This window comes from Lagenorhynchus albirostris, chromosome 3, assembly GCF_949774975.1.
Source record: "Lagenorhynchus albirostris chromosome 3, mLagAlb1.1, whole genome shotgun sequence".
NCBI lineage: Eukaryota > Metazoa > Chordata > Mammalia > Artiodactyla > Delphinidae > Lagenorhynchus > Lagenorhynchus albirostris.
In genome coordinates, this window is record NC_083097.1 from 104,857,648 (window position 1) to 104,872,880 (window position 15,233).

General features: G+C 41.9%; 1 protein-coding gene and 1 pseudogene across 1 annotated transcript in view; both read left to right on the forward strand.

Annotated features, from left to right (window-relative positions):
- The window catches only part of MEGF10 (multiple EGF like domains 10), a 362,791-nt gene that overhangs the window by 68,822 nt on the left and 278,736 nt on the right, over positions 1 to 15,233 (forward strand). The window lies entirely within an intron of this gene.
- On the forward strand, positions 12,499 to 13,339 carry LOC132518371 (large ribosomal subunit protein uL6-like; annotated as a pseudogene).

The window sequence follows — 15,233 nt, forward strand, 5'->3', positions numbered from 1 at the left end:
GAATACACACTTAGGAAGAGGCCTTGGAAAGGGTCTATGTGAGCAAGAGCCCTGAAACTTTATCACGTAGTAAATTTACCTGTGTGGATAGATAATTTTAAAAAAGGAGTTAAGTTCTGGGGTAGAACTATGCAGGGGACCAAGGAAGGGCGAGTAACCTACACCTGGATGTCAGGGGTGGCTTACTGGGGAGGTTACTGCCAATGAGTTTTATAGCTGAGTACTATTTAAGTAGATGAAGAAGAGAGGGAAGGAGAAAGAGGCAGACAAGGCCTTGCAGGCAGAGGGTCCAGCATATAAACGTAGACTGTAGTGAGTCCTGGGTGCTCCCAGCAGCTCTATTTTGCTGGAGGATCAAGTTGGAGAAGGCAGTTGGTACTAAAACTCTGAGAATCTGTGCCTCAGTAAGGCTCTTGGATTTTTTCTGTTGCTTAGATTTTCATCTCAAACAAACCACTCTGGCAGGAGAATGTGCAAGTGTGCATATCAGTTAGGAGATGTGGCAGTTGTTCAAGCAACAGGTGACAGAGTTATGAACTAAAGCTATAACAGCAGGAATAGAAAGAAGAGATGGGTCAAGATACATGTGGAAAATTAGATGTAGGGCCAGTGAAGAGTAAAGAGGAAGCTCGGGTGAATGTGAGGATGGCAGGACCATCATATGAAAAGGGGGTAGAGAGGACAATGGTTTAAAGGGATTTGATACGTTTAGTCTTAGGGCAACTCATTGGAGGCGTTCTTTTAGAAAAATCATATCTGAGTCTGAGGCTGGAGGAGTCATGTGGGTAGTAGGTGCAGATTAAAGAAGTATCAGCATATAGGTAGTAATTGAAAGCAAGGGAATGAATGAGCTAACTCAGGTAAGTGTGGAGAGAAAGAAATGGAGGGTGGGATCCCAGGAAGGGCGCTTGGGAAGGTGTCGGAACAAGCCATAGGGAGGTCTGAGGAGGTTGGGAGAGTCCAGTGTCATAACAACCAAAAGAGTAAAACATGTCAACACACCAAATGCTGCCATCTTGCAATGAGAAGACTGAAAAATGGGCATTGGATTTGTTGACAGGAAGTAATTGGAGATGAGGATGAGAGTAGTGATGAGAACAAGCCAGGTTTCAATAGGCTGAGCACTGGATGAGAGGTGAGGAAGTAGTGCTGAGTGTGGAACCCTGGGTGGATATTTTTGCATGAGAAAATCATCCAATTAGCTCCATTTATTAGCATTAGCTTCAGTCACTAGAATCTAATGGACTTTTTTTTTTGAGATGGGAGATACTTGAATATATATTTAAGATGGGAGAGATGCTTAAGCATTTTTATAGCCAGAGAGTTTAAATATTCAGAAGCTGGGATAGAATGTGGGATGGAATAAAGCCTTGTTATCTGTGACCCTGTTTGCTTGTTTCCCTTGGGAACTCCCACTCCTGATTCTATTGCTTCTTCTAAGAGATGAAAATTGTCCCTTTCCAAGGTGGCTAATACAGATCTGGCTGGTTGGTCTTCAGATCTTTTATGTTTTCTGTCAACTCGGAGGTTCAGTGATTGACTTATTGATGGTCCAAAGAAACATTGGTGTATTTGTCAGCCTACACTGGTCTTGAGTCAGGCCACCTTGGAATGAGAACAGCAGAAAGCATAAAACGGGGTGAAAAGGAATTATCCTGACCCTCCAACATCCCTCTCCTTTGTAATCATCGTCCCCTCACTGACTGGGGAACAACTGCCTGGTAGGGAACAATTTGCTTCAAAGGGCATAGCATTATCTAGGGGTAGAAAAAAAAATCAAGAAATGGTCAGTTTGCTCTTGCTTCTGGAACCTCTGATTTAGGCCATTGTTAAAACCACTGGTATCCATTCTAGAGGCAAAGGAAATCAAAAGCTACATCCCAGAGGCCATCTCAAAGCCGTGAAACTGAGATCCCATTTGCTAGCAGCTGAGAGCAGGGCAAAGTTGGGCACTGACAATAGATGTGAAAATGCTTTATAAACCAGAACATGCTCTACAAATGCCAGCTATCACAATCCTTTCTGAAAGCTGTTTGCAGAAATATTTGCTTGAAGACCCCATAGTACTCAAAATAAAGCAACAGTAACTCAAAGGCAATTGTATTCCTTTTTAAAGCATATGTTTTACTGCAGCATGAGAAACTAAACCTCATTTTCTGCTTAATGCCCACTTGACAGACTTGGTGGAATCGTAGAGTTGGTCTCCCACCATCTCTCACGTATTGCCTAAGTGTGTGCTGAAGTGGGCCTGCTAGCGATAACCAAACACAAAATGAAAAGCGCTTTGCCACGGCGCTCCCCCGACCCCCTGCCTTGACTGCTGTTTAAATGATAAATATCCAATAAAAACCATAGCACTAGAGCCCAATTAGTATTAGAGTTAAAAAACTTTCACCCATTTCAGGGAGAAAATATGTATATACTACATAGTTATGATCAAGGGAATGATGAGCTATGGGCAAATAAAAAATAAAACATTAGGACTCATGGTAGGCGACGCATTTATCATTAGTACTCAGAGATACCCTGAAGTTAAAATAGGAACATCGTCTTGTGTGATCTGATTTTTAGAGAAAAGAGAATCCAAACGCAGTTACTCTTTCCCAAACTCAGTCATCCATATCTTACTTATTGAAACCTGAATATGTATGATGATGATTCTATTTCTCTAATTCAAGGCTTTGCTTCTTGCTAAAACAAATTCTTGGGGCAAGCAACATTTAAAAGTTCTCATCATTATCCCCTAAATGTGAATGAGTTTCTGTTTTTTTCTCTTAAGTAGGAGGGTATTGCTTCCTAAGTGGGGGTGAGAGGTGGAGAGGAAAGGCAAGGAGCAGCCCATGCTTCTCTTCAGTTTGCTTCGGATTAGGGCAGCCTGAGGATTTATGGCAGAGCTAGTGGTAATTTACCCATATTCATGCATCCAGCCATCCATTGGATATCCATCCAATATCCATCCTTCTCTGTGGCATTAGAATCCCAGTTTTCATTTTGAGTAGACACATATTCAGCAAAAGAACATGTTTCTAAATTTCTCCCCATCTCACTCCTTACAGCTAGGGGTGGCCAATAAGATATAGGCAGAAGTTACGTAGCAGAACTTCCAAGAACATTTCTTAGAAAAGTGATAGGACCCTAAGAACATTTTTTTTTTTGCCTTCCCACCTCCTTTAGTTTTCTTTCTCCTAGGAATGCAGATAGGATGACCTATAAAGGGCTAGTGCTCTAGCAGTCATCTTGTAAGCATGAGGATAAGGGATAGCACCATCAGAACAGAGAGTTGAAGGGAGCCTGGGTTCCTGGTGACAAAAGGGAGTTCCCACACCAGCCCTGGACTGCTCACCTTTGGATTTCCATTACATAAGAAAGAAATAAATATTAGTTAAACCTCTTTTTTTCAGGTCTCTGCTACTCACAGTTGAACTTAATTCCTATCTGATGCAGATGAACGTAGATTTTGTAGTAAACACACACACACACACACACACACACACACACACACAAATAAAGTAAAATTTAAAAACCCTGGGCAGAGTTCTGTGTTTACCTTTGGATTCCACAACCAAAGGTGGATAAAGACAATTTGGTAACCTTTCAGAGAAGACCCTCCTACACACACACACACACACACACACACACACACACACACACACACACACACAAATGCATTACCTTGTCTAAATACATTTATCAAGCATGTGGCTACCTGTAGTATTCTACTGAGTTTCATGATAGAGCTATTTCTTGTTTTCAAGTAGTTCACAATCTCTGATAGATCACCCAGATGCAGGCATGATAAACTATTTGAAAAGCAATACCTGCAAAGACAAGTTAAAAAGACTAGGTAGATTTGAAGAGATTATAAAAAGTGATATAAAATGTCTATTCAAAAGGATTACGGTGCAAAGAATTTTGACCTGGCAGTTCACATATCATGTAAGAACAAAGCAAGTGGGAATGATACCAATCTAGAAAGGATTTTAAGTGAAATGGGAATTCAGGGGTGGATTTACTGAGAAGCCAGTGAAGCTCACCCTTCGTGGCCCCTCATTTGCATGCAGTTCAGATCACTGTTTCTTTCCAGTTCGACTTCCCTTGTGTTACATTTCCCCTTGTGTTGGATGGTGGAGGAACAAATGAGGCATCTCTGGGATCCAAATAAGAGGAAGTTGAGATAAGGATGCCTTTAGTTTGCATTCAGTGGGACATAGTTATGAGGGTCACAATCACTTCTGTGTGTAGTAAGTTATTCCTAGCCATCGGGAGTAGGAATGGCTTCCAGAAATACTCCTGCTGCCCACAGTGGCATCATGACGTGAAGGTGCAGAGCCAGAGGTCACACAGTGATATGAACTTGTACTACTACAGCTTCCAATGCTGGAAGTATGAGAACAGTAGAGCAGAACCATGTTTGAAATGCACAGAGCCAGAAACTACTCTGGAAAATTATTTTAATCATCTGATGTATAAAAATTTTTTATTTTTTTAAATTGTGGTTAATTAGACAAAACAGAATTTACCATGTTAACCATTTTTAAGTGTCCAGTTCACTGGCATTAAGTACATTCACATTGTGCTGCTATTACCACCACCCATCCACAAAACTCTTTTCATCATGTGAAACTAAAACTTTGTACCCATTAAACAATAACTCCACCTCCCTCCTTCCACCATTCCCAGGAAACCACCATTCTTTCTGTCTCTGAACTTGATTACTCTAAGTACCTCATATAAGTAGAATCATATAATACTTGTCCTCTTGGGACTGGCTTATTTCACTTAACATAATGTCTTCAAGATCGATCATGTTGTGGCAGGTGTCAGAATGTCCTTCCATTTAAGGCTGAATAGTAGTCCGTTTTATGTATATACCACATTTTCTTTGTCCGTTCATCTTTTGATAGACACTTGAGGTCCCTCTACCTTTTGGCTATTGTGAATAATGCTGCTATGAACATGGGTGTACAAATATCTCTTAGAGACCCTGCTTTCACTTTTTTGGGCTATAAGTGATGTGTAAAATTTTAAGTGGAGGATGAGGTTCTCATTGATACCTAGTTAAAATGGACATTCTTGCCTATAGAAATTTTTTTATAATGCATTATATGCAATTATAAACACACCACACGGTCTTTTTCTTTTTTGATGGGGATTGCACAACTTAGAACCTATCAGGATTTCTGTACTTGTTGGCATAAACCAACAGTACGACTACAAAATGGCCACAATGTCTATTTGTGAACTCATGTTTCCTGCATCCCAGCTGTCAAAAACATATTTTCACCAACCATACGAAAAAGACTGATTTATCTTTCTATTTTCCCTATAAAAAGTGTTATAACATCATCCTTATGAAGAGACGATCAAATACGATTCAACCAATTAATGTAGAAAACAGTTACAATAGAGGTGGGTCAGGTAATTAAGGAGTAAAACATATTTTGTTATTTTCCTGGACTTTGTGGTGTTTTCGGGTTTTGTGAGCTTTAAAAAATTTGTAATTTGTTATGCTCATCTCAGTCTAGATAAATATTAACATTCTTACCTAATTTTGTATGTGTAATGTTGTATTCCTTTTCTCAAAAAGGGTGCCCCAGTTGTATATGTTTTGGGCTCCACAAAACCTGGATCTGCTGCTGTGGAGGTCCCACAGACCCCAGTGCCGGGCTCAGGAGGTCCCAGTTTCTTTACCTCCCTCCCACTAGATGTCCTGGCTTTCTTGTGACCTGGTGCCTTGTGTAGGGAATGTCTGAGCGGGGCATTTGGGGCCAGGCTGAACAGAGCATTTGGCACCATGGGTGCTTGGTCATGAGGTGCTGGGTGCCCACAAAGTGTACTTCTCTTTAGCCAACCACCAGGAGGACCAACAGAGGAGGGCAGGTAAGGGAGGTTCATGTCTAACTGAAGGCTGGGCAGTTGTGGTAATGACTTGGCTCCCACTAGCTTCTGTGAACTCATAGTTATCTTTAAATTCTTGGGCAACTTCCTCAGGAGAGGTTCACAGACTCCTTCAACAGCCCCTTCCTACACGGCCCCTACCCAATATCCCTGATTTCTTTTTAGTCTGGAGGAAATCCCCCCTCTTTCCTTGAGTTTCTATCAGAGGTACTCCCTCATTATGAACATCTTTTCCCTTGTTCTTTAAAAATGGACTTTTGGTCCCCTCGAAAATGGACCCTGGAATCACTAGCAGCCCCAAATCGAATTCTCCTATCCTGGGGTGGCAGGTGGGGCTATTATTCTTCAGGTCCTCCCAGGAGGATAAGAGAAAATGTATGTATTCTATCTCTTTAAAGCAGCAAAGCAAGGGAAGAAATACCACATGGTTAAGTTGCCTTATTAAAAGAACCTCACTATTCATATCCTGGCACATACGTGATAAAGATTTATAGAATTTCAAAGTTGTAAGTGAGCCTACAGATCCTCTCATCAACCCCTATGATTTTTTTATTAATTTTTATTTACTTATTTATTATTTATGGCTGTGTTGGGTCTTCGTTTCTGTGCGAGGGCTTTCTCTAGTTGTGGCAAGCAGGGGCCACTCTTCATCGCGGCGCGTGGGCCTCTCACTATCGCGGCCTCTCTTGTTGCGGAGCACAGGCTCCAGACGCGCAGGCTCAGTAGTTGTGGCTCACAGGCCCAGTTGCTCCGCGGCATGTGGGATATTCCCAGACCAGGGCTCGAACCCGTGTCCCCTGCATTAGCAGGCAGATTCTCAACCACTGCGCCACCAGGGAAGCCCAACCCCTATGATTTTACAGATGAAGCATGTACAATCCCTAGAGGGTAAATGATGCAGCCAAGGACGAGGCTCTGTGAGCCGCAGAGCCAGCCCCACTCCAGACCGCTTTGTCTCCAGTCCTGTGTTTTCCCTCTGTCACATTCACGTTAGATATGGTGAGGAAGTTTTAGATAGAGTTGTTGAATGCCATGTTAATACTATTTTATGAAAATGGATTTAAAAGTTTTTGCTGGAGGATGAAAAGAAAAAAGTTCTCATTTATTTGAGTTGGCTTGACTGTGACCTGCCTGAAGGCTTCAGAAAAGGCTAGGTGAATTTTCAAGATCATTGTAGCTTTAATAGTGTATGGTATTCACTCATCCATCCTCTTTAGCAGGAATTTCTTGATGCATCTTCTATAAACAGAGCACCATCTTGTGCACACAGAATAAAACAGTTATGGGATAAAAAATGGAATGTAAAACATGGTCCAAGCCCTCTGGGAGCTTAATATCCAGTTGAGGAGCAAACACTGTGCCCACTTTCCTCCAATATACAAACGCATTTGGTATTAGTACATGGCACTTATCAAAATTATGATACAGAGAATTGAGCACCATGGCATCTGTGTGAGCATAAATGTTTGCTGGACCAAATTCTTCTCCTTAAATTAAGATGAGTGTCAAGATTGTCTTACAGTTATTTAAGAATCATAAGCCATTATTTTGAGTGTTTTCCAAGGTAGGACATGCTTCCTTTCACAACCTTGTTGAGGCTCGGGTACATAAGTATGCAGGTGTCCTATGTGGTAATGCATCTCCTTGATAGGGTAGGCCCTACAAACAGGGAAGCTAACACAGGAGATGGCTAGGAGGAGGCCAGTGCTCCACCTTGGGTCAGAGGAAAGAATCAGGTAAATGTCTTGAAATTAGGTACATTCTTTTGTCTAGGATTTTATCCACTATTTGGGGAGGGGAGTGGCATGCAAAATTATGGTATTTTTGTCTACAATCCTCAAAGCAACAAAGCAAACAATATATATATATTTTTTTGAAACATACATTGATTTTCCCCCTCCTTGCCCTTGCCCCCTTTCAAGCCTCTAGGCAGTTCTGGGCTCCCTACTAGAAGATTATTCTAGGCTGGGGATATATGTGGGGAGAGATAGAGGGAAGTTGATGTGAGAAGAGTTTGGTGAATTCCAGAAGGAGGGTCTCTGCATCTTCTTCCTGAGCAGAGTCCCAAGGAGACGGTAAAAAAGGAGGAATCTGAGGCAAAAAGGGCCCTGTAACTGTAAGAGTCCTGAGGAGTTTGAAAGGCCACAGAGAGGTAGTGTCTGCACAGAGTCCAGGTCTACAGGGTATGGACAGCTCTGTAGGTTTCTGTAGGTTTCCATGGCCGAACCCAGCAGAGAATCACAGAATAGTAACAATGTCCACATTTGTGGCATGGAAGTAAGAGACAGAGTCGGGGATGTCCCAGCTATGCATGCATGGACTGCAACCAAGGACCAGATGCTTCCATTGCCAAAACTTGGCTTGACATTGACCTCTGGAATTCAGACACAACCCCAGGGTGAGGGTCAGGGTCTCCAACTAACAAGAGAACTTCCTGCTGTCTAGGACGGGCAGGGGGATTCAGGCCTTCTAAATAGAAATTAAGTTTTACTATAGAAGAAAAGTTTATTTCTGGCACCCCTGAACTTATTCACTGAGATTCATACCCACTATACCAATTTGTTTTTCTCTGTAAAATATGTCTTAAACAATTACTCTTGTCTTTGTTTGAACTGTTGAAGTTTCACAGGCAGGATTCAGATAAAAATTCGCACAATATTCCTAAAACTCCTTGACTCCTTGTGGTTTCTAACCAATTTTCTGGTAACTGTGCAGAGCTTAGAAACTTCAGTCTAAAAATTTGACATGAGGACTTCGCTGGTGGCGCAGTGGTTGAGAGTCCGCCTGCCGATGCAGGGGACACGGGTTCGTGCCCTGGTCCGGGAAGATCCCACATGCCGCGGAGCGGCTGGGCCCGTGAGCCATGGCTGCTGAGCCTGCGCGTCCGGAGCCTGTGCTCCGCAACGGGAGAGGCCACAGCAGCGAGAGGCCCGTGTACTGCAAAAAAAAAAAAAAAAAAAAAAAAAAAAAAAATTTGACATGACATTGGGCAGAAATAAAGCCTTTAGCAAAACCCAGCAGAGGCATCCTTCAAATGACTGGACTCTGCTGGGAGCATTTCTGGAAAGGTTGCTATGGGCCTATATATGTTGAGACTCTCCTGGAATTAAAAAAATGTGAAACTGGAACTTATCAATGCAGTGTTAGCTAAATTCTTATGCACTGAAAACAGTACCACCTCAGCAGAAGGCAGAAAATGAAGGAATAGAATATGCCCTAAGCCAAAGCACACCAGCTGCCTATTTGTTGGGGGCAGGGATGGTGAATGGGGAGTGAGTGAGTGATCAGAGGCCAATTCCTATAAAACCACCTAAAATTTTATGGCCAGGAGGCTTCTGGGTGACTGGCTTTAGATGAGAAGCGAGGACAATGAGGCTGCTTCTCGAGTGTAGATCAAATGTTTTAGATGGCAACAGCACTTAAGTGATAGAGAGGTGGAAAGAAAGAAAAGATCAGGGATTCTACCCAGATTAAGTTTTGCACAGTGACTAGGGATCTTTTTTTTTTTTTTTTTTTTTTTTGCGGTACACGGGCCTCTTACTGTTGTGGCCTCTTCCCGTTGCGGAGCACAGGCTCCGGACGCGCAGGCTCAGCGCAGGCTCACGGGCCCAGCCGCACCGCAGCATGTGGGATCTTCCTGGACCGGGGCGGGAACCCATGTCCCCTGCATCGGCAGGCGGACTCTCACCCACTGCGCCACCAGGGAAGCCCGGGATCTTCTTTTTTAATTGAAGAGAAATTCACATAACATAAAATTAACCATTTTAAAGTACACAATTCAGTGGCATTTAGTACATTCACAGTGTCATGGGACCATTACCTATATCAAATTCCAAAATAGTCTCATCACCCCAAAAGAAAACCCAGTGCCCATTAAGTGCTCAGTCTCCATTCCCCTCTCAAGCTAATGCCTAATGACCACCAATCTGATTTCTGAATCTGTGGATGTATTTTTCAGGATATTCATATAAATGGAATCATATAATATGTGACCTTTTGTGTCTGGCTTGTTTTATTTAGTACATTTGACTCTTGAGCAGCATGGGTTGAACTGGCCCGGTCCACTTATGCACATATTTTTTTCCGTAAGTATGTACTGTACAACCTGAAGTTGGTTGAATCCCCATATGTGGAAACGTGGATACAGAGGACTGACTTTAAAGTTATACATGGAGTTTTGACTCCGTGAGGGTCAACTGTGTAATGTTTTTGAGGTTCATCCATGTTGTAGCATTAGAGTAGTTACCATTTGATATGCTACTTCTGATGGACCACAGAAAAAGTAAAACTTAATTGTGTGTCTATCACCACTTTGGAAAAGGAGGCTTAAGGTCCAGTTCATTTCCCCAAATAGACCTCTTCTTCTTCTGGATTCTTTATCCTCATGTGAAATGGACATTGGTTGTTTTGCTCACCCAGTCTCTGAGCCCCAAGGAGCAGCTCTTGATTGTGTGTAGAGCACAGTCTTTCCCCCACATAGCCTTTGGAGTTCACGTAATGCTGATCCAATCTCCTCACTTTGGAGTAGCCACTGACCTCAGGCTGTCTAATAAGGACTTTCATCCTATTGGCCACAGTTCACGATGGTCAAGTATTCCAGTTTTGGGGATCCCACTGGGAACTACAGAAATGTGTTTCCTTTCTGTTGGACTTGAAGCTGAGTCAGCCTGCCAAGTGTCTCCATGTAAAGAGCCAAGCCAACACAAAAGAAAGCAGAGGGAAAAGAAGGTGTGAGAGAGCTGAATCCTGGGAACATTGCTGAGCCACTTTGTCCAGTCATGTTTAATTAGTTACAAGACTTTTTGTCTTTTCTTATAGCAGTTTGAGTTGGACCTGTCACTGCAAGGCATGGGCCTGACCACACTCACCTAGGGCTGGGGCAGTGTGCATCAAGACATTCTATCCCCATGCCCATTCTATCCCCATCCCCATGTGTTCTTTGAAGTGAGGACTCCAATACTCTATCTTCTTGGCTTGTGTGGATAGTGCTTTACTCTGTCACAGCAGTACCGGAAAAGTAAAGTACTATTTAGTGTTTTGCTATTTACCCACCTACCTATTTATATCTCTCTCTTTACTCATAAGTATTTTTACTCTAAGCTCATATGAAAGAAGAAATATGAACTTTTCCTCTTTGGTTTCACGACATTAGATCCTTGATAGGGATACTCTTTTTCGTTCAATACGTTGAAGGATAAAATTTCATTCAATAGCATAGAAAAAAATGTGGGTCATTTTACCAATAAAAAATCTTGAGGAATGACATTTTATATCATCAAATCTTTCTGATTCAAGTTGTCATAAGCACTGTAAACAGAAAAAAAAAATAGCTTTCAAAAATTAGAGTGGCTTTTTTCCTCAGTCTTTTTAGATTCTCATGTTTCACAGTAATAAAGATGGAAACTGCATATTCCCTAAAAACATTCTCCTCTCCAACACAACTCAAGGTTTTAAGGTAAGCTCCCAACTAAAATTTGGTAAAAAATAACCAGGAGAGAAGTTTCCTTCCATTTTTCTCTTTTGCTTTAATTGAAAAAAAAGAAGATAAATTATAGAGGAATAGTCCCAAGGGCATATTCATTTCGTCAAGGATCTCTCTTTTCATTGCAGAGATTCACTTCACCTTTAGGCCTTTTGTGAAGAGCACCAGAAATGAAACAGCTTCTTCAAAAATTATCTTGGCATGCAGAGGTTAATGTATTGATTTCTTTAAAGATTCAGATTTTTACATTAAAAAAACTCTAAATAATCTGGTTGAATATTGTAATAGGTTGAATTGTGTCCCCCAGAAAGATATGTTAAGTCCTAACCCCTAATATCTCAGAACGTGAGGGTATTTGGAAATAGGGTCGTTGCAGATGTAATTAGTTAAGATAAAGTCATGACTGGTGTCCTTATAAGAAGATGGTCTTGGGACTTCCCTGGTGGTACAGTGGTTAAGAATCCGCCTGCCAATGCAGGGGACACAGGTTCGATCCCTGGTCCAGGAAGATCCCACATGCCACAGGGCAACTAAGTCCGTGCACCACAACTACTGAGCCTGCGCTCTAGAGCCCACGAGCCACAACTACTGAGCCCATGGGCCACAACTACTGAAACCTCCATGCCTAGAGCCCGTGCTCCGCCACTGCAATGACAAGCCCGCGCATCGCAACGAAGACCCAACACAGCCAAAAAATAAATTAAAAAAAGATGGTCTTGTGAAAGCAGTGGCAAGTAGTGAGAACACCATGTGACAATGAAGACATTGGAGTTATGTGGCTGCAAACCAAGGAACACCAAAGATTGGTAGCAAACCACCAGAAGCTAGGGAGAGGCGAGGAGGGATTCCCCTACAGGTTTCAGGGGGAACAGGGCCCTGCCTGACACCTTAATTTCAGATTTCTGACCTCCAGAACCGTGTACAATAAATTTCGGTTGTTCTAAGCCACCTAGTTTGTGGTACGATGCTATGACAGTGCTAGAAAACTAATACATAATTATTTTTATATAATAATAGTACTATTTTACAATGATAGAAAAGAAAGAATACTGTAAATAAAACCCCTACCTCTATCAATTTCAAAAAACCTTGAGCTCTTTGCCACATCTACTGTGAGAATGAAGACCATCCTAAGCAATTGGACTGTTGATATCCCAGAAAATGTCAACATCACTCTGAAGGGATGCACAGTTATTGTGAAGGGTCCCAGAGGAACCCTGGGGAGGAACTTTCATTACATCAATGTAGACCCAGTCTCCTTGGAAAGAAAAAGAGAGGCTCTGGGTTGATAAATGGTGTCTTAGTCAGTTCAGGCTGCTCTAACAGAATCCCATAAATTGAGTGGCTTATAAACAACAGAAATTTATTTCCCACAGTTCTGGAGGCTGGAAAGTCCAAGATCAAGGTCCTGGCAGATTCAGTTTCTGGTGAGGACCTACTTCTGGTTCATAGATATAAAGTCACTAATTCCCTTCATGAGGACTCCACCTCTCAAAGGCCCCACCTCCAAATACTACCACACTGAGAATTAGGTTTCAACATATGAATTTGAGAGGAACACAAATATTCAGTCTATAGCAGTGTGGAAATAGAAAGGAACTGGCTACATTTCGAACTATCCGTAGTTCATATACAGAACATGATCAAGAGCAAGATACTGGGCTTCCATCACAAGATGAGGTATGTATATTCTCACTTACTCATCAATGTTGTTATTCAGTAAAATGGGTCTCTTACTGAAATAGAATTTGTTGGGTGAAAAATACATTCATAGGATTTGGATGAGGCCAAGGTATTGCTTGTTCAGTATTTCAGGCCCAGAAAGATGAGTTAAATCTTGAAGGAAATGATGACTTCATATCAAATGTAGCTGCTTTGATTCACTCACAACAGTTAAAAGCAAGGATAACAGAAACATTTTGGATGGTACATGTTTCTGAAAAAGGAACAGTTCAGTAGGCTGATAAGATCTAAGAGTTGTCCAGCTATGGAAACCACAGGATGCTGGATGATTCCTAAGACCTATTTGTGAAACTTTAAAGATGCGATAAGAGCCCTCTATTGATTTGGGGCTTTTTTCAGAGAGAGAGAGAGAGAGAGAGAGAGAGAGAGAGGGAGAGAAGAGAGCACTCGCTAGGTCACTTGGTAGTATTATGATCTACGATCCACGATCCTTAAAAAAAAAAAATCTAGCGATTTCATGTTATAATGTAGAAGACTATAATTATGACAGAGCTCAAAATTCCCCCAAGGGTATGATGGGAAACAGGTGGTGTCCTGCACAACTGCTGTTTCCTTACGCTGGACCCAGCTCCTTAAACCCAGAGGTTCTCAAACTCTTGTGTGAGAACCCTCTTAGTGATCTCTGCATTTCCTCCCTTCCTTCCCTTTCCTCCTACTTCCTCTTGCTCCATTAAAAAACAAAAACCAAAAAACTATATAAAACTACCAAACTAGATTTATGAAAACACTGCTACCCTTTAGATGGGACACCAGTGATAGAACTGATTTATTTTTAATGTGATATTTCTGTTATTTTTTTGGCAAACCATAAAATAACCCAAACACGCAAGAATTCAGTTAGCTGGCCACTTGGAAGACATTCCCAACTTCCACCCATCCCTGGGGGGCATCTTGAGAATTGCTGTGATAATTACCTGGTGCAGTGGTTTTAAACTCTGGTTGCACATGAAAATCGCCTGGGAAGCTTGAAAAGCCTTCTCGCTCCAGATCAATTAAGTGAGACACTCTAGGAATGGGGCCTAGGCATAAGGAATTTGTAAAAGACCCTCAGGTAATTCTAACATGCAGCCAGGGTTGAGTAAAAGTGGTTTAATGTCATGTCTCTTTACTGTTGGAGTCGGAACTCTGATAAAGAGAGGCAGAGGTGAGCACCCATCTCTGCCACTTACTGCCCTCTGCTTTTTATCTGGTTGGAGTTATATAAAGCCTAAGTGGAACTAAGATTAAGCCTGGTAATTGTCATGGCAATGCCCTAGATTTTCCTATCAAATCCAATCTTATTTTGGATGGGGGACACAGAAGTGACTCTAGTGAAGTTAAAATATTTCTGTCCCTATTTAGAATATTCAGCATTAAATTCAAGAGTTTTCCCATACAATTTCAAACACTAAAACTTTTAAAAAGTTTGATTCTCACCTGAATCAAAAAAATTTATCATTAATTGTAAAGTGTGCTTGATCACAGAGAGTTATCTAGGCAATCAGCATCATATATAGCCTTTAATGCCTCCTGTCTGCTGAATGTGAGTTCTGCATATTGATCACAAATTTGCCAATTTCTCTGCTTATTCTTCCTCACTCCCTTCTTTGATTGAATATAAAATAAGCAGGATTTGAAAATCATAGAGCTGGGAGGGACATGTGGAAACCATTTTATCTAGTCTTCTGACTTTACAATTGGATGGCTAATCCACTAAGAGAGTCAGGCTACTGATTTCGGACGCAGGCAGCAGAAAGTGGCAGCTTGCAGCAAGCAATAGTAGGAAGCAAGATCTTAGTTCCAGGAATGGGAGTCCTAAACACTGGACCACAGGGGCCAGCAGCTAAGGCCTGGGTCCCTAGTTCTTACCTTCCTTGCCAAGAAAGAATTCAGGCAAGGAGGTAGAAGGTAAAGAGAAAAGTAAAAAGTTTATTGGAAAAACAAAGTACACGCGGAAAGACGCACCGGCGAACGGAGAGAGAGAGCTGCGCCTGTGGGAAGTTTAAGTCCTTTATAAGGGGGCAGTCTCCTGGGTCTTTTTCTTCTTTTTGGCCAATCACATTGTTTTGACCCTATGGCTAATTTGCTTCTGGACCCTCCCCTGGGTGCGTACGCACCCCTAAGTTAAGAT